Source organism: Pseudoliparis swirei, chromosome 20 (genome assembly GCF_029220125.1).
Source record: "Pseudoliparis swirei isolate HS2019 ecotype Mariana Trench chromosome 20, NWPU_hadal_v1, whole genome shotgun sequence".
Lineage (NCBI taxonomy): Eukaryota > Metazoa > Chordata > Actinopteri > Perciformes > Liparidae > Pseudoliparis > Pseudoliparis swirei.
In genome coordinates this window covers 22,354,774-22,375,715 of record NC_079407.1, presented here as the reverse complement: position 1 = coordinate 22,375,715, position 20,942 = coordinate 22,354,774, and the positions used below count along the sequence as shown (strand labels likewise).

At 43.0% G+C, this 20,942-nt stretch overlaps 1 protein-coding gene across 7 annotated transcripts in view; it reads left to right on the top strand.

The window, feature by feature from the left end:
* The window catches only part of si:cabz01090165.1 (uncharacterized protein LOC100333421 homolog), a 349,850-nt gene that overhangs the window by 199,708 nt on the left and 129,200 nt on the right, over positions 1–20,942 (top strand). For 5 of the 7 annotated variants that reach the window (XM_056440460.1, XM_056440453.1, XM_056440457.1 and 2 more), the window contains one exon: positions 12,610–12,682. The exons of 1 other annotated variant lie outside the window; for it this stretch is intronic. The gene's annotated coding sequence lies outside the window, so the exon portion shown is untranslated. Of the gene's footprint in view, positions 1–10,305; positions 10,383–12,609; positions 12,683–20,942 lie in introns of those variants that run through there. One more of the 7 variants, XM_056440456.1, reaches the window with a different exon arrangement.

The following is a 20,942-nucleotide window of genomic DNA, read 5'->3' as shown; positions in this document are numbered from 1 at the left end:
GGCCATGTAGACTACTGTGGGCCATGTGGACTACTGGAGGCCATGTGGACTACTGTGGGCCATGTGGACTACTGTGGGCCATGTGGACTACTGGAGGCCATGTAGACTACTGGAGGCCATGTGGACTACTGGAGGCCATGTAGACTAGTGGAGGCCATGTAGACTACTGGAGGCCATGTAGACTACTGGAGGCCATGTAGACTAGTGGAGGCCATGTAGACTAGTGGAGGCCATGTGGACTACAGGAGGCCATGTAGACTAGTGGAGGCCATGTGGACTACTGTGGGCCATGTGGACTACTGGAGGCCATGTGGACTACTGTGGGCCATGTGGACTACTGGAGGCCATGTAGACTACTGGAGGCCATGTGGACTACTGGAGGCCATGTAGACTAGTGGAGGCCATGTGGACTAGTGGAGGCCATGTAGACTAGTTGATGCCATGTAGACTAGTGGAGGCCATGTGGACTAGTGGAGGCCATGTAGACTAGTGGAGGCCATGTGGACTAGTGGAGGCCATGTAGACTAGTGGAGGCCATGCATACTTTTCCACAACCGAATGAGTATCTTTGTTGCCTAAATCCAACTGAGATGGATTTCGAAAATAAATGGTTGTACTATCATTATCACTTTGACTTGTAGCCTTTTGGCTAGCTATATATTGTTAAATGGAGCACTTTTTTTATAACTAGTCCGACTATACCTACCATTCTCATTTGGTTGCAAATAGACCCAGATTTTCATTTCATATGAAACAGCCATCGCTAACCATTGTAACATTTCTGTGCATCACAGTATCACATTCACCTTTTTCGGCCTCATGCGTGTTCACTGTCGGTGTTTGTGAAATCATGTGTGCACAAAAGGGCTGCGTGGCTTCCTCAGACACCTGGATATGTCTTTCCCTGTTTCCTGTCTGACGAATTCAGTTAAACTCAACGCAACTTTGGCTGCTAGTCTTATGACGGACTTACTCACATGGCCTCGGCCTCTTTATCTAGAAGTATTCTCAAGATTAACCACCATCTGCTGTTCATGTTTGAGCTACTTTATCGCTGGTGATTAAATTGATTTGTAAAAAGTCAGTAAAACATGCTAAATCAGGTCTTAAATCTGACAAATGAAACTGCAATGACACTGTAGTCTAACTTCACATTCATCTTTAAACCCAGCCACCGTCCTTTTATGTATTTCTTCACCTCCCTTTTCTGTGGTGTCGGAGTTTAACGGTGTGATTTAGAGCCACATACGACCTTCTTTCCCAATCCATCACCTCTTACTCTTTACCTCTCTCTATCAACCGCCCCTCCTGTTGAGCTGCAGTCGCTCGCTGATGGATTTCCATGGAGCATTTATAGAAATGAACACAGTGTCAGATGATCTGATATTTATGGTGCGGTCCATCTCTCGGTGGTAAAAGGAAGAGAAAATGGAAAGATTCATGTTGTGGGCGTCTTTCCGGCTTCTATGTTGTTTTGATGCTACGTTGTTATCCGCGCATACCTGAGGGCTGTGGATTACTCCGCTCATCCGTTCAGTTGGGTTGGAGGTGGTTGGGGGGGGTGTAGAGCAGTCTTTCCAAGATAACTATTATCCTCTTTTTTTATCAGTGTGAAAATATTTTTTCAACGAAAGGATACATATGTTATAAATTGCAGTGAAATTAAAGGGCATTTGTATCATAAAATATTAATTATTATAGTTTTATATTTCACCAGCTTGGCCTTGTTCTGAAAATATATCACAAAAACAATTTGAATGCAGAATCAATACAACAATTTAAAAGTTTATATACAGCCACAGGTTGACAAAAAACTTTATATATATGCTTTCAAATTCATAAAGTACAACCTGAACATGCATAATGAAAGTTCAGCGACGTGCATGGCAGTGGATCACTGTCCGTGTCTCGGCCTCCACCCGGGGCCTCGCTGCCAAGTGGACCCTCTCACTGGAAACCTCAGTGCCAGCTCTCCAATTATTCCATGACAGCATGCCAGCATACTGCTGTCATGTTTAGGAAATCTACTATCACGCTTTTTCCTGATGGATGGAATTTTTTTTTACACCTCAATATAAAAAACTTTAAATCATCTTATGTAGTGAATTAGTTTGTTTGTTGTCTTTTTGTCTTTCCTAAATGCATATTGTCTAAAAGTAGGAGGTCATTTGAAAAAGTGAGACGGAGAGAGGAAACATGGGACATCTGAAGAAGGGAGTGCATGTGAAAGTAGAACAAAGTTCACGAAGAGGTACACATCTCAGACAAGGACAAAATAAAGTGACAAAGGAGGTGTCAAGTGGAGAGAAAGCGATGCTGACATGCAGTTAAAGGGGAAAGGTGACAAAAACAGACAGCGGCGTGAAGGAAGAGGGGGAACATAAAGACAGAGGGTGGAAGCAAATGCGACGTGTGAGAGAAGATAAAAAGCAGAAAAGATGAAAAATGTGACAAAAGGGCCTCGTCGATATTCAGCATCTCAGCTCAGGGACGGCCGACCAAAATCACCCACCTCATCAGTCATTCAAGACGCCATCATTCAGCCAGGAAAAGGAGCGCTACCCCGCAGCTCGGCTCACGCTGCCACCCAATAGGCTGGTCTGGCTGACCTGCACCTCCCTCTGGCTCCCTTCTGATTGGTGGAGGTGAGCAAACAGTCAGCTAAACGGCCTTCTACCTCATTACTGCTGAAAGGTGTGTCCCTGGTGAAAGGTTTATCCCTGGTTAAAGGTGTGTTCCTGCTGAAAGGTGTGTTCCTGTCCGCCATCAAACATGACTTTTTTGTTGTGGTTTCCGCCAGTATGTCACCTCGCGTACTACAGTGGAGCGGTCACTCCTCCCAGGGCACGTTTTCACTCTCAACTCGTCACCAGTGGCTGCTTCAAACTACTAATTATGCGCGTGCCAATTTACGCTTGATGCAAAATATTTAGGAAAAAGATAGTTTGAGTTTAAAAAAGTACGATGTTGCGACTTTAAGTTAAATAAGTCTGCATTGACTTCTGGTTTTACTCGTGAGACGAGTCCTCTGGACGCCCCCGCTCTTCATACGACTCGTCACCTGACCTCCTCCTTTGCTCCCGGCATTACCCCGGCCGTATTTAGTGACTTGTAGTGAGAATGGGCTGCCTTCAAAAAACGAAAGAGACGTCAGGATGAAGGTATCTTTCGTCCTCTTGCGGCGTCATGTTGATAAGATGATAAGACGGATGTTCTCCAATGAGCGCTGCGCGAAGAGGATTACACAATCACTGCAGCAGGGTGTCAATACAGTCCGTCATTTGATGAAGAAAGGCTGCAGGTACCGTGAATCATTCCTCTTCAGGCCGAGGCAGACAATGTCGACAAGATGCACTTGATAAGAAAAGATCTTATATTTATATATATATATATTTATAAATATATATATATTTATATATATACACATATACACATAGGTATATATATACACACATATACATATGTATATTTATATATATATATATATATATATATATATATATATATGTATGCATAGATAAATAATTGTATTGATGGTGAATGGACTTGCATTCATGTTTCACATTTCTTGTCATCCGACCGCACGCTCAAGTCCAACATTTGAACTGGACAGAGTTCTTTAGCCTCTTATTCCGGTTTGTGGCCTTCAACAGTGAAGGTGTGTGTGTGTGTGTGTGTGTGTTTTTTTGTTTGTGTCCCAATCTATTGCTTTTCTGTGTATTTAACGGATAAACATCCTCCCTGCATCATCGATCACGAGGCTACTCGGTCGGTGCGTCTCTGTGTTTGTTCAACCCAGTCCAAAGAAAACAACGTGTTGTTGTTGTTGTGTGTTTGTGCCGACTGGCTGAATGTGGACGCTTCAGAACCCAAGATGTCTTCCATCAGTGGGTTGCATCACGGTCACATGACGCACTATGCCATGTTGAGATGAGAAGTAAATAAAATGTTTTTGTGTAAATACAATAACATACCATACATACTGTGTCAATAAATAATAACTTCCGATAGCGGACTTTCTTACATAACGTGATGTAACAATCGTAGTGATGTAATCATCCTTTGCGGTAGTCCAGGCTGTTTTTTCTCCAATTCGAGCAGCGCTACACCGTGTTTCCATTTACCTGCCCCCTTTATGGACCTCACACAGTGCCTCTATTTCCCATAAGTACATCAGAGAGTTTATTTCTCATGAAAAATAGAGTAGTAATAAAAGAAAACAGCAGTGCTCACGCTGTTCTTTACCCTTTGTGACATAAGAAAGATGGAAGAAACAACAAAGCTATATTGACTTCGATATATGGATACATCAAAATGTCTTTTCTATCTCTTTGATGTGTCACCGTGACTCTTACCACACATCTCAAACGCATCTCCTCCCAAATGCCTCAGTGCGCCATGTCAGCAAATATTGTATTTAACATCTAAACACTGAAGAATATGAAAAATTAGAATGGGACCACACATTGAGGGCAACGTTATAGATTTTTTGACAGTTTTTGACTTTCAGCAGATTTGGTTGGAAGCTTTATTTTTGTTTTCTTCTGAGAAATTGTAGTGTGTGATTTCCCCAGCACCGTCTGCCCAACACAACAACTGCTGCCATGCTATCCTTCAGTTTGAAGTCAAACAGGAGATCACCCGGGCATGGCTGTGCATTTCCACGTGCACAGCATTTCATGATATAGATTTTAGTTTAGTGTTAGAGGCGTAGCAGCAAGCCAAAGGACGATGGAGTTCATTTAATTTGGCCAAAATTAAGTTTTGTCTTAGTTCCGCAAAAACAATTCAGTTTCATTCCAGTATAAGATCGGTGAATTAATCTATAAAGAATAAAAAGATAGATTATTAAAGTAAAATATACAGTAAAATGTTCAGTGAGAGTGCCTCTGTTCTAATTGTTACAACTAGAAGTACAGCGTTTAATTAAGATGAAAATGTATGATAAACATTGAAATGTCCTTGAACGCAACACTGAGCCCCTGTCAATCCTGAGCTCAGCAGGGAAAATGAACATTTAAAACACGATGACAAGAATCCAATCTCGCAGGAATCAGAGAAAACACCTTTCCCTTGTTACTAATGCCCGCGTCTGTGTGAACATGTCCGACTGCTCCCACAGACATGGGAACATTGACCTTCAATCCATGTACACATCAACGAGAAGAATAAAAATAGCATGCCGTGTGAGATTTGAATCCTAGAAAATGCAGCAACTTTAGCTCCAGGCAGGGAGAAGGTGATTGAGGTCTAAGCCCAGCCAGGAGATGTTCTGGTGGGCTCAACACGGACGGTTAGGCCCTGGAGGTGGAGCTGAGTGGGTGGGATGGGGTTTGGGAGGAGGGGGGGGGGGTTGACCCACAGGGGAGGGAGACTCAGCCCTGACCATCTGTCAGCCTCCAGCCCTTGCCAACACACATACAGACTTACACGCTTCCTTTTGCATCCTTCATGCATTCGCACACAGAGAAAATGCATCACATGACGCCTCACAGGTGTGCATAAATATAATATAGCCGACATGTTTCCGTCCAATCGGGAGGGCTTTCAGCATTTTTATCTTCGCATTGAAAATGCGGAAGGTTATGTTTTGATCGCCGTGTATTTATTTATTTGTATGTGTGTTATTCGCATAACAAAAAAAGTTGTAAACCGAATCGCATGAAATTTGGTGGGATGATTGTTTATTATCTGGGGACCATTAGATTAGATTTTGGGATCGATCGGGTCAAAGGTCAAGGTCATGAAAAGGTCAAAATCTTCTTTTTACCATAGCACGGTCAATTTATATCCAATTGACATGCAACTAATGCCAACATGTTCATAATTCAATGCCCAATCTTGTGATATGCGAAGGTATGGGCTCTACCGAGTGCCCATTCTTGTATAGTCTGTGTCTGTGTTGGCAGCATGAAGGCCGGGCCTGGGCCCACCGAGTGTCTTCTCCCTTTCTCTGGATAAAGCGTTTCCTCCTATTCTGCACGGAAACAACCTCCATTCATCTGCTCTTTACACGCACACCGTCTTTTCAAAATGACGTGTTCTGTTCACAGGCGGGATACAGTTTCCCTTTGTTACATGTATGCAGTATCTTCTCAAAATAAGCCTCCAATGTATGTTTACTACTCGGTTAGGCGGAGGATAAGATCACGGTTTGGGTTAAAATAACTGTCTGTTACATAAACTCCTTCATATGATAAAGGGTGTGTGGATATTCTGGTCACATGACATGTTTTGCTTCTGTCCATCCTGGAGAGGGATCCTCCTCTGTTGCTCTCCTGAAGGGGTTCTTCACTTTTTTCCCTGTGAAGGGTTTATTCTATTTCCTGGGAGTTTTTCCTGATCCGATATGAGGTCAAAGGTCAGGGATGTCGTATTTGTCAGATTGTAAAGCCCTCTGAGGCAAATTTGTAATTTGTAATATTGGGCTACACAAAATAAAGTGAATTGGATATCTATGTGCCCAGTTGTGATCTAGTATTTCACAAAGCCTTTGAGTTAAAGTCTCAGGAGCTTGGGGTGGTCAGAGGCCTGTTCAAGACAGGCTGAACTTCCCTTGAGGTTGTTTCATTTAGTGGAAAGAAAGTATACTCAATTTAATCTCGTGTTTTTAGAAAACATCATGCAGAAATAAGCCTGTCAGTGATACAGGTACATATGGGATTTCTAGCCAATTTACAGAATCCACAGTCTAGACTCAGTCACTCTGTGTGTGTTCCTTGTTAATCAGTTGATCTGAGAGAGGAGATGATTAGGGACTTAATCAGGCTGATGGATGATGGTTATTCATAGAACCAGAGTGAGTTGTCATGCTCTGAGGAGAACTCTTTCTTCCCAAGCTTCTCTTCTTTCTTTTTCTGCTCTGCATTACATCTGTGTTCAAATCAGATGTGTGTCGAGTCAGAGAAAGAGAAGTATGTATATATCCATATAATCAGCAATCCATCTATTACTCCACTAATCTTTCTGTACCTCCATCATCCACCCATCCTTTAACCATTAGAATATTAGTCTCTCTGTCTACTACAACTAATAATCCATCATGAATCCATTAATCCATCCAGCTTCCCATCCAATCATCTACCCATCATCTCTCCATCATTTGTCTCACCGTCCATCTATAGACGCACTTATACATATATTATTGAAGCCATTAACCATCCATCCATATATATTCAATTATCCATTATTATCATTCATACATCCATCTATCCATATATCATTCATCCATATATTATTCATCCATCCACCATCATTCCAATCAGTCATCAATCCATTAATCCATATATCATCCATCCATCTATCCATATATCATTCATCCATATATTATTCATCCGTTTAAACAGTCATCAATCCATCCAACCATCTATCCATATATCATTCATCCATCTATTCATATTTCATTAATCCATTCATCCATCTATCCATATATCAGTTATCCATCCACCATCCATCCAATCAGTCATTCATCTATCCATACATCTATCATTCATCCATCCACCATCTATCATTTCTCCCTCAAACCAGTTCTTTTCTCCTTGTCTATTTGAGTTTGTTGTATCACCTTCTCCTCCTTCCTTTCATCAACTGCCCTCCCTTCTTCTTCTCCTCCTCCTTCCCCTTTCACCCTCCCCACTGATCTTACCACAGTGTGTTTATCCGACCAGAACAGACACTAAAGCACACAAACAGATATCATTTCCTGAATTACAGCTCTCTTCTCTGCCTCCTTAGATCTGACATATTTACTTGTGAAGGATGATCTTAAACATACAAAAAAACCTTCTTGGCCGTATCTGGTTTTCTGACCTTTAGCAGCAGCTTCACAGCAAGAGAACACATAACTCTATTTCGCTCAAAAAATAAAAGAATATTTATTTTATGTCAACATATTCTGCATCCTATGTATCCTGTGCACTTTTCCATGAAGTGCATTACATGCTGTTATTATCTGCTCCGCCTGAAATGTATGCAAGCACATTTGTCTTCATCTATATTTTATTAAATGTCCAATGGGATGTTTAGACAGTAAACAAGCAATCACTTGCCCCAACCTTTGCTTATTGCTTCAATAAAGACCATAAATGCTTCCATATAATTTAACAGCAGCCATTATAACCTGAAGTCGGATGCATACTGTTCGTTACTGCTTTTCATTAATTTTCTAATGCAATTTAAAAATGTGGTGTTATTGAATTTAAGTCTTTAAACAGTTTAAAATCTTATTCAAAGTCATAAAATGAGAACTGATTGATACTCAAAGCGGTTTGTTGGCATATTACAATATCGGATTATTCTGTAAAACCCTGGATGGCTTTGTATTAAAACATTTAGCACATGAACTGTTTGAAATATTGTGTTCCTGTTACTAAACATAAACGATGGCTATTGTTAGATTTTGAAACTAATTAAGTTTAGGGAGAAAAAAAGATTGCACCGTTTATCAGAGGAAATAAGTACAACACCGCATCACATCAGAACATTCCTCGTGACATAATTATCAAGTCAAGTTCTGGAGCCTGATGCCGATCCCTCGGCACCAAAGACGTATTTGTGGAGCCACTACTAAATGTCACGGAGGACAAGTTCTATGATAATGATCATGATATTGGTTCCTTCCAGACACAAGTCACACAGTGCTTCACCAACAACATCCACTAGACCAGAATGCTTTGCAGCTGCAAGTTGAAAAAATGGGGTCAACTTAAGGTGCGTTCACACCAAAAGCGAAACTATTTTTTCGCGCGACCGAATCCCATGAAAAGTCAATGTACAGACACGTGTGGCTGCGATAGAGCGCGATATTTTCCCGGGCGGCGAGTTTGGGGCGACGCGATGTGGCCGACGCGTTTCCAGCGGCGCAATTTTCGCCCCGAGTTGAAATATTTCAACTTTGAGGCGTCATCTCGCAACTCGGGCCAATCGGCTCTTGAGTTCCGCTCTCGTAGCGCTGGAAGCGGAAGTCTTTCAGACGTAACAGTAACTTCATCGGTGAAAGTGACCGAGCTGAGTGAGCCTACGGGTGACGTCATGAACCCAAACATGAGGGCGTTAGTGTGTGAGACGTCCACGACAAATATAAAGCAGAACTAGTGGTTCGTTATTCTGGTGGATGAAGGAGATGATAACGGTCGTTACGGAGACGAGACACGGAGATAAGCCCCGCCCCTCACGCAGCGTCTCGACGCTCATGGCGTGAACACGGTGAACAGTCGAGCGAGTAAACTCACGCGTTTTGGGCGACGCGAAAAATAGTTTCGCTTTTGGTGTGAACGCACCTTAAGTGGAGGTCACTGTCGCTGTCGAAAAGAACAATTATATTCAGATATGCAGAAGAAGAAAAAGTTATTGCCAGGATTTGGTGGAATGTACTTTTACAAATGAACCTGCAGTAGTTTGCTTCCAATTTCCAGACACAAACGTGGATGGTTTGAAGGGTTTAAAACTGCTGACCGAGCAGCCATATTTGACAAGTTGGAAGTGAGGATGTGTTGCCTGGGTCGCTGACCTGGTGACCCGGTCCAGTACAAGAGTGCATAAACAACAACTTCAATAAATAATGCCATATGATGGATTTTTAAAAAAAGAAACCCCCTTCCCCTTTCCCCTCCATTCAAGCCTGGGGACAAGTTTTTTTTTGTTTTGTTTATTGTTTTATGTAAATATGTATGTGTGTGGATTTATGTATGTGTGTGTGTATATGTATATATGGGTGTGTGAATGTATGTGTATGTATATGTATGTGCATGTGTATATGTATATATGTTTGGGTATATATATATATGTATATATATACTGTATATATATATAGGTATGTGTATATGGTTCTCTGAAATAAGTTTTTTCGTGAAATCATAGGTTAGGGCACTTATAAGCTTGATAGCTTCAGCCTTGACCCTTTCAGTTAGCCACTTTCTTCTTTTGTTGAAATTTAGATTTTTGTATATTATTGCTGATTATTGCTAAACTAAATATTCCAGATGTTATAATCCCCTAACCCCGATTTCATTTGCTGAAGTCCAAGTACAGTTATTGTTAAGTTACCAATCAGAAGCACATAACTAAACCTCCATCTTCCCATGTAGGCAAACCTCTCCCAAAGCACATTTAAGGCTGAATGTATCAGAATGTCAACAGTCTGCAGACAGCGAGGCATTGGACAGTGAACAAAGCCATCCTCCACTTATCTCTCCTCATCTTAACAGCACCAAAGTGGCAGCGAGCATCTCTCCCATAAGGCCGTGCTGTCAGGGTCTGGTCCACAGTCTCATTAACCAGACACACAGGCCTGTGCAGTACAAAGAGCTTCCTCCGGAGCCTGCGCCCAGCCGTACCGACTCCAATTCCCATCTTTAGCTGAAAGACAACATGTGTGCAACCTGGTAAATACAAAACCACTTTAAATGACTTAAACCGTCAGCAACTAGTTTGTTGCAGATACCACTTTGTGTCGTGATGTTTTCAGGTTATTTTTTCATCTTCTTTTATAATATCCATATGTCATGCTGTAGCAGGAGGCTTGAGCAGTATAACGTAGACAGTGTCTCCGGGTTAAATGACACGATGGATGGTCAAATCACGTTTGTATTGGCTGATATAAAGAAAGCAAAGGTGTATGAAACTGAGGGTTGTCTAACGTTAAGACACCTCACTACTCACCGGTGCAGCCGGGTGTACGGTATACTGTCACTGTGCAGCGCTGACCTTGTTTTGACTGGCAGCAGGTGTTACTGCTAAACAAAGAGAGTGATGGATTACAGATAGCTGCTCTGCACTTCCATACATCCTCCTTCAGGTTTCTGTCCCTCGTGAAAAAGTGTCTTTGGAAACACATTGTATTACGTGCTCTTGCATCTTTGCATTGTGGTTTGTTTAAACACCTTACTTGTCTTTTCACTTTGAGTTCATCCTTCTATGTGTTCTACCATCGAGTGGTGGGATTACATGACATTTGGTGAATGACTAACACACAGCATGTCATTGTTGGACTACATTGGAGTCGTGATCAATGTCCTGCTGCACACGACCACAACACACCCAGCTGTGTGTCCTTTTGTTATCGTCCACATGGCGACACTGAGGGAGCCTGGAGCCGTTTATCAATTCCAAGTATGCCGAGTACAGACTCGTGTTTTTTGGAGTTTGGACTTTGAATCACGCTCAACTAAATGTTAGTCATGCTGGTGAGCCTGGTGGGGGTGCCGTGGTGGTCAATCCATTATTGTTTCATCACAGATGTATGCAAAAGTAAAACAATCGTATATACACACAAGTTTGTTTTTATTTCTGAATTCATCTTTGATGTATTTGTCACAAGGCAAGAGCTCATGCGCAGAGGAACAGGACGGGACTCAATATGAATAACAACAACTCTATTTACTGGGGCAAAATGTTCCAATAAGCAAACAGGTCCAAAAAGGGGCAGGCAGAGAATCGGAGGTCAGGGCAGGCAGGCAGGCAGGGTCCGAACAGGCAGGTCAGGAATACACACGAGTAACACTGGAGAGCATGGCACAAACAACACGAGGAGAACAAGGAAGACAGAACTACAGACAACAATCCAGCAGGAGACAAGGGAAAGACTGGCACAATATAAAGGGGGGGAAACAGGTGTACGGCATGAGACACTAACGAGACGAGAGTGGCCGAGGGCAGGTGAAGGTAATTAACCAATCAAGGAGACAGGAGTGGCTGAGGGCAGGTGAAGGTAATTAACCAATCAAGGAGACAGGAGTGGCTGAGGGCAGGTGAAGGGAATTAACCAATCAAGGAGACAGAGGAACCAATCAAGGAGACAGGTGAAGGAGGCTGAGGGCAGGTGAAGGGAATTAACCAATCAAGGAGACAGAGGAGTGGCTGAGGGCAGGTGAAGGGAATTAACCAATCATGGAGATAGAGGAGTGGCTGAGGGCAGGTGAAGGGAATTAACCAATCAAGGAGATAGAGGAGTGGCTGAGGGCAGGTGAAGGGAATTAACCAATCAACGAGACAAAGGAGTGGCTGAGGGCAGGTGAAGGGAATTAACCAATCAAGGAGACAGAGGAGTGGCTAAGGGCAGGTGAAGGGAACTAACCAATCAAGGAGACAGGAGTGGCTGAGGGCAGGTGAAGCGATTGAAACAACCAGAGGAACAAGAGTGGCTGAGGGCAGGTGAAAGGAATGAAACAATTAAGACAAAGGGGAGACACAGAACAGAGCATTACAATATTTGTATTTAAATTGATTAAATAAAGTCCAGCAATAAAAAACAATTGAGAAAAATATTTACCGCCAAGTTTTTGATTCAGTAACACAACTTAACTCAGCAGCCTTCAGGTTTGTCAGGACTCTGTCGAAACAAAATGTACACATACAACAACAACATATTCTCCAGTATGTCCTTATCATATTTCTATCTTCTTCTGCTGTGTCACTGGGTGGTCAGATGCCAGCATTCGGCCATTAAGGGACCTACCCTTTGAGTACAATAAGCATTGTTGAAGTCAACACCAAAATATCTTTAATGAATACATTGGAGCTTGAATTCACCTGTACGTGTACCAAGGAAGTGGACAATGTTTGATTTTGAGTTTCAGATTTTCACTTTTAAAAATCTCTCCTGTGTTGCAGATCAGACATCACAGCTGGACTTGGCCCTGATTGGCTCCACTTGGTGGAGAAATATTGAAACGCTCCGAATCAGGTATGTCTTCTTCACGTTGAAGTAGATTTACTGCTGTTTTATTCCACTCTGTTTCCAATATCTGGTCATATTCCGGTTCTTGACGAAAGTGATTAAGAGTTTCCGAGGAGTTGAGTGGAATACTTTCTGCTGGCTGAACAACTTTTTATTGAACATTTTCAAAAGTTGATGTTGGTTTCTCTCTCTCTCTCTCTCTCAATCATGTCCTCACTTTAGCCATTGGTTACGTCTCGGTCTAACGTACAAATGCTTACACACACACACACCCTCTCTGTGAACAAATAGACAGACAGCTGTGTGTGATGAGACTATATGTGTTTGTGTTTGCAGAGTTTTATTGACGGAGCACGCAAAGAAGGCGTGACAGGCATGTTTATCTATGTGTGTACATGTACAATTTGTATGTCGCCACCAGCTGTCACCGTTAGGCTGGTGTGTCTCTGTGTGTGTGTGTAGGTTGGTGTCTTATTTTGTTGCTGTGCTCCTGAACCTTTCTGAAAATATTCAATCGCATGAACAATTGGTTCCGAGTTGCATAAAACTGTGCAAATCGTTCTCAAACACGTTTAATAATGCAGTTCGTGCTTGATGATAATGTGTTCAGTATAGGACATGTTTACCCTGAAGTACTTAACACTTAATGATAATGTGTTGTCTGTACACAACAGTTTTACCCTGAAGTATAATTTTACAAACTAAACTATTAAACATACCTTATAAAGCACTATCACTTAAGCTGGCTTTTCTCAACCTTGTCTTGTGAAAAAGATATCATGAATCCAAGACATTAAAGGCCTAAAATCACCAATCCACGAAAGAGCAATCAGGATTCAAATTGGGTCCCGAGTCGAATGGAAACATCACCCCAGCACTCCGGATAATATGGGTTATCATAACATCGGGTTTCAACCAATATTTCCTTGCTCTGCAACTCTCACCTCTCGAGTGGACGACAATACGTAGAGTAGGTCATTACAGGTGTGGTGTAGTGTGATGACAAGTTGCAGTTGGTTTATAAGAGGATTAACATAGAAGCAAGTCAATGTGAGCATGCAACACTTATTAATATGTGAGAAGAAGCTCCACATGAAGCTCCACATCCCAAACATATTAAACTGCTGTGGTATGGACCCCATGACGAATCAAAGTAATAAAGGCAACTGAGTGTATCTTTGGTGAGCCTTCACCAAAAAAAGGTTGTTGCCTAAACCTGAGCGTGATCCGTATGAGATCTCGATGCAATGCACCATTAGATTTATAGATTAAATGAATCCTAAAAGAAAATGAATTGAATCTGTCGTTTTAGCAGACCGATGTGGATTCATCACTCCATCAACGTTCTGATGGATGGAAGGAAGGAAAGAGAATGGATGGAGAATATATATGACACCAAAGCTATACACTATTGAATCCTCAATGTGTTTGTAATACATTAACTTGCAAAACGCACACACCTATATCCAACTATACACACTAAAAACAGTGAACACCGACTATTCCTATAACCACAATGAACTCACAAATGATGAGCATACTTACGTATTAGTGGCCGCACATGACCTCGTATAGCGGCAGCAACACAACGTTTCCAAACATGTCTATCCAAAACTAAGTGGAGTGAACTTGGAGACAAACCTAACCACTCAAAATGGCTCAAAGAATTATTAATTAAAAAAAACCATGAATATGGATAAACTACAACATGGTGACAATGTGTCTTTTGTGTGACACTTATTAGGCATGCGCTTCCTGACCCCCATGCTGTAAACATGGCCTCCAAACACGAATTATAAACAAGCTCCGTAAACAAGTGTCATATAAAAGTCGGCTCACGGGTGCCCCGATGCCTTCCATTGCGTTGTGTCGGCCCTGTGTGTGTGTGTGTGTGTGTCTGTTTTGTGCTCCCGTAATGGTTCATACTGTATTAGCCTCCCGCTGAGCGAGGACATATCAGTTTGCAAGCAAAAGACGGTCACATCAAGGAAGATTCTGCCGCCTCTTTAAGCGCCGATGAGGACACTGTGACTATTTGTAGCAGCTGAAACGCGGAGCCGGGCGTCAGCTGCGCGGCTCAGCGATAACAACGGTTTTTATAGTCGGTGAAAAGTAACAGTGGATAGCTTCTGATAGCGTTTGGGCGGTTCCATCAGAGGCTAATAGTGTTTTGGGCTTGTGGGGGTGCGGCCTCATTAGTTCCTGTTGTGTCGTGTCTTTTTTTATGTCATCCTAATCAAAATACTCGCGGAGCAAATGTTGGAAAGCCACGTGAACATATGAGAAGAGTCACTATAAACGTTCACTTTAAACAGGCTTTTGAGGCGGGAATGTGAAGAATACACGAGAGGGAGGAGCTACATGCAACCAAGTGCTGAATAAGAGATTTCTAAGCAACCAAAATATTACAATAAACTTCCCTGAACTGAAAACAGACCGGACAACGTTGGGGTAGTGACCTGTCAATCACAAGGTAGCCCCGCCCTGAAGCATACTCTGCTTCATTGTCTGTTTTACTCTAAATGGACTCGCATTTACTAGCATGCTGTCGGCTATTGAGGAAGAATTTAAACTATTGGTACCAGGAACTCATGTTAACAATTGTTGACTGAGATCAAGTGAGAAGTAGGACATACCTTCCTCATAGACCGTTATACAATCAGACTACTTAAGCATTGGCTTCACTTTTCAGAAACAGAGGTGCATCTGCAGGGCTCTCAAGTTTTGAAGACAGGCAAGAGTGACATGTTGTGATTATTTTCACTATGCGTTTCTCAACACACTCAAGGGTGTGTGTGGGTGTGTGCGTGCGTGCGCGCGAGTGTTTCTCGACACACTCAAACCAGGGTGTATATATGTGTGTGTGTGTGTGTGTGTGCGTGCGTGTGTATGTTTCTCAACACACTCAAGGGTGTGTATGTGTGTGTGTGGGGGTGGGAGTGTGCGTGCGTGCGTGTGTTGATTATATTGCTCCACTAGATTGACATATTTAGCGGGGGAAATATATTTTATTTTCATTTTGGAGTGCACTGTCCCTTTAAGGATTACAGTGAGTGAATGCTGTCATTTATAAGAAATAACTTGTGAAGGAAAGTTATTTCTCTTTGAACTTCAGCGGAAAAAAAACCCGGCAACACAACAGGCTATAAAACAGATGTTGGAAAGTTATCCATCTATCCATCAGCTGACAACAATTTCAAAGAGGGATTGTATTCCTCCATCTCTCGTCATGTATAATATATCACAGGATTCTTTCTTTTTTTTAACGCCGCGATTGCTTCAGTTGGAAAAACAATTTGAATGCATAAAGCCTGAGCCCGCTCCCCAGAGAGGAGCCATTCAGACAGTATCCACACACGGCAATCTGGCTGCCAGTTGCTCAAATCACCACAACAAAATCCGCCTCCTTGATGCCACCTGAACGACTTGCTGAGTTAAAGAAGCGTCCCAAAGCATCGGCCCTTTGTGCGCAAGATCTTTTCACAACAGTTCAACACGTTCAGTCATTGCCGTCGATTGCTGCCAAGGTTCAAAATCTGAAGGACACGTTTCCTTCATTATCGAGACGTTCTTGTCAAAGCTGACGTTGCATAAATATAGTAGCTACAGCAAAAAAATGTCAGAGACATATGCTCATTTCTGTCTTGGGAATTTTCCAGATAAGATAAGATATGACTGTAAAATCATTACAAAGATTGCAAATAATAAAAATGTATAACAATACTGTGCAACATATAACATGATGAACTATTAAACTAAAAATAAGTGAATGAACAAAAAGATAAACTAAATACATGGAAGGAATGAAGAATAGGATGAAGATGATATTAAATAACGATGAACCTCAAATAAATGAAAAGGATTTAATGTCACCAGGAATCAATTACTCATTCATTTTATTTAGATCTTTACGTCTTAGATAGTTATATATAAGATTATTTAATGTGTTTGGCTTAGAAAACATTAAACCCTTTTACATCTGGAAGTGGTGTGGGAATGATGGGGAATGATTCCTTGGAGCCTGAAGACGGACAGAACTGCGCAGAACAGTTGAATATCCCCAACTATGTACAATCTTCATGAAATCAGATGTATGAAATACTGTGAATATATGCAACGTTTTCCTCCGTTACCCCGTGAGTCTCAGACCGTGCAGAGGCAGCAACACGGAAGGTTGTAGTTCACAAAACCTTTTAGTCAAAAAGTCAAAGTCATCTTTACTGTCACTTCTTCCATTTGTGCAAACATTCAGAAGATCTGAAGTACGTAGTATCAAGTGATTGTAGGAATAATAATAATCGGAATAAAGTAAAATATTGCAAAACAGCTAACAACAACAAATCAACTATAACATTAAGAACTATAAAAAAGAGCTGTGTTATCGTAACAGTCAGACATATGATTGACATAAAATGTAATGTGGCAGCGCTATGGCAACCGACCGCTGCCAGACCCCTGGGTCGTAGCCATCTGGTGGCGGCGTCCTGAAGCCGCTGCGCAAACGCAAAGTGCCGGTCCTCGGGCACTGGCCTCACGGACCCTCCGCCGGTGGTCCCCCGGAGACGAGGCCCGGTCGGTCAATCGCGGCCTTGCCCACATCCACGTCCATCTGCCTGGCTGCTGGGTGTAGCTGTAACGGTTTGACCCCGGGAGTCTCGGCCGCAACATGGACGCTTCACAGCCATATGATGTCATATCTGGCAGCCGTATGGCGACCGACTGCAACCTCTCGCTCTTTCTCCCCGCTTCTCAGTCCCGTCAGCTCTTTATTGGGGAGAGACCTTGGGATGCAACCTTCAAAATGTTCAATATTTAAATATCAGGAGCTTCTTTAGTTGGAGACAATTCGAGCATTTTCTCATTCCATCTCAAGAACGGTTGCTCCAGGAATAACTCTGTGAATCACGTGTCTCGCGTCCGTGTGAGTGTGTGTGTGTGTGTGTGTGTATGTGTGATACAAATGCGTGGCATGCTTTTGTCGTCTATTTTCGGTTCTCATCGTTTTGAATCTACTGACATCCAGTCTTTCCAACTCGGCGTAGCCACGTTGGAGAAGATGGAGGCCGCGTGGTGAACAATAGCGAGGAGCCGGCGCGCCGAACAAAAGCCTCTCGCCTGTGACGGAGTTGAGCTCGGCGCTAATGGGGAGCAACGCTCGGCGCATGAAAATGATCATCTCCACCAGCTTAGAACAGAAACCACAGCCGACGACGAGATGAAATAATATAGAGGGAGAAAAGAAGAAAGAGGAGGAAAAATAAAGGAAGATCTAATTATCGCAATGAAGACGACTCATTTGTGAAGACTGCAATTAGCGCAGGTATGGAGTCCTCGCGGTTTCCCGTGTCACGACTCTCGGGAAGACGAGCGAGACGATGTGTTACCGAGAATGTTTCCTCCGTTCCTCTCAGCGTCTCCGTGTCTTCAGCTCGTTCCTCTGCTAGGAAACCGAGACGGAGGCGTGAAGCCGCTGGGATTGTTTTCACGATGCGTTTCTCAACACATTCCAGGCTGTGTGTGTGTGAGTGTGTGTTTCTCAACACACTCAAGGCTGTGTGTGTGTGAGTGTGCGTGTGTGTGTGCGTTTCTCAACACACTCAAGGCTGTGTGTGTGTGTGTGTGTGCGTGTGTGTGCGTTTCTCAACACACTCAAGGGTGTGTGTGTGTGTGTGCGTGCGTTTCTCAACACACTCAAGGGTGTGTGTGTGTGTGCGTGCATGTGTGCTTGTTTGTGTGTGTGTGTTTCAACACACTCAATGGTGTGGATGTGTGTGTGTGCTTCTCAACACACTCAAGGGTGTGTATATGTGTGTGTGTGTGCGTGCGTGCTTGTTTGTGTGTGTGTTTCTCAACACACTCAAGGGTGTGTGTCTGTTTGTGTGTGTGCGTGCGTGTGTGCATGTGTGTATGTGTGTGCATTTCTCAACACACTCAAGGGTGTGTATATGTGTGTGTGTGTGTGCTTGTTTGTGTGCGTGTTTCTCAACACACTCAAGGGTGTGTATGTGTGCGTGTTTCTCAACACACTCAAGGGTGTGTATATGTGTGTGTGTGCGTGCGTGTGTGCTTGTTTGTGTGTGTGTTTCTCAACACACTCAAGGGTGTGTGTCTGTTTGTGTGTGTGTGTGCGTGTGTGCATGTGTGTGTGGGTGCGTTTCTCAACACACTCAAGGGTGTGTATATGTGTGTGTGTGCGTGCATGTGTGTGTGTTTCTCAACACATTCAAGGGTGTGTATGTGTGTGTGCTTCTCAACACACTCAAGGGTGTGTGTCTGTTTGTGTGTGTGCATGTGTGTATGTGCGTGTGTTTCTCAACACACTCAAGGGTGTGTGCGTGTGCGTTCATGTGTGTTTCTCAACTGACTTGATGCAGATGTGGCTTCACTGCTGTTTGATCAATGTTTATTTTCTTTGCACGTTTCTTTCCTCTGATGTTTAGGATCAAACTGATCCAGATTTCCCACTAACGCTTTAAAATACCCAACAGCAGTTTTTGGCAGGATTGAATTCCCAAATCTGAATCTTCCAGATCACATTTGCGTTGAAATACCAGTTTTTGAGATCTGATTTCATCCAATCCAGGAGGATTAATCCCGTGGGATCATTTTTACTATACGCTCGTTACGAGCGCGTGTGCTTTCAAAATGAACTTCCGTCTTCACGGGAAGTTAGATTCAGGCACCAAAACCACAAAGCTAGGTTCAGGACAAAGTGTATAAACCACAAACTAAGAAACTAAGGACTCAGTTGACGACGTCCCAATGTGTCCACCAACCCGCTCTGCTGAAGCCACAGAAACAGTGGTTCAATTGAGATGTGTGCAGATAAAGAGCTGCTTCTAAAAAAAGACACACGTGTACTGTCAGTTTGCTTTTTAAAAATATTGAACTGCAAATCCTGCACCTCTTACTTCTCGTGTGGCTCTCATACCGAATGGTCCATTCCACCCTGTTCCAGACTTCGGAGACGCCGTGGTCGGGGAATGTCGTCCTGCGTCTCGTGTCTTCTACCAGCATATTCTGAGTGAAAGCAAAATGCACACTCGGCAAATGAAGTAGACAACCGCTGTCACACCTATCACCGGAGCCTTGCTCAAGGACGGCAGAGCAGCTGTTGCTTCTGGCTTGATGCACACGAAGCCCAGACGACAACCTTTGCGGTGTTGAGTTTCCTTTCTCTGGAGACACACGTCCCGTCGCTATCGTGTTTCAGCCCCTTTTTTCTTTTCATTTCCTTACCAACTTTGCATTAATTACATAAGGGAACGGAGGCAGAGGCGTCTCTCCAGAGGGAAACGTCAATCTGCCACAGCTGCAGGGTTTAGTCTTTCCTCGAGGGACAGCTGTGCTCCTAACGAGCCTCTGTCGACTGACAAGTGATCACTTCCTCATGGCAGCGGCTTCTTTAAAGACGTTATAGGAGACAGACTTAACAGCACACACACACACACGAATATGAACAGAAACTTCCATCTTTTCACAGCGACTTTGTACAAAAGTACCAGTATTTTCCAATCAAGAGAGTGTGCGTTTAACATTTGGCGGCGACAATCTGATTGTCTCAGGGAGATCAGTTTAACGAAGTTAACTCAAACAGGGACTGTGAATGAGAGAGTACAATGAGAGTCTCCATGGCTACTTTGTGTAGGACATGCGAGGAACGTGTGTGCGTGTGTGTGTGTGTGTGTGTGTGCAGACCTGTATGCCAGTGTGCCTCAGAATTGTTGTGTCGTCGTGTTGCTGTGTGTAAAGCATATTCATTTGTCAGTGGGAGGTCAGCCCCTCCAGGCTTCACCGTTGTTTTTGAAGTGAGAACTTTTCCTCAGTTAGCACACGCACACACACACACACACACAGAGGGATGGCACATGCCCGTCGCTACGGGCCAGCAGAAACACCTGGACCCATGTATCCAGCTGAGTTCACTCCCCACTGCACACAACCTATTTCCATCACTGCGTCGTCTTCTTTCCCTTTTCTCCTTTCTACCTCTCCGTCTCTTTCAGTTTTCTATATCCACTGAACACTGCTCTTGTCTTTCCCTTCTTTAAGCTTGCTTCCTCGTTCAATGTATCTTCTTCTTCTCATACTTAGAATTCAAAATGATTAGAAATGCTTTTTCTATTCTTTGCACTCATCCTCTTTTCACAGATACGTTGAAGTCTCCTTTTTCCTTATCTCATCTATTCTCCCTAAATCACAAAACTTTTATTTTATTCTACTTTTCCTTCCTTGTGTGTCTTTCTCACACATGTGTATTTGCCAT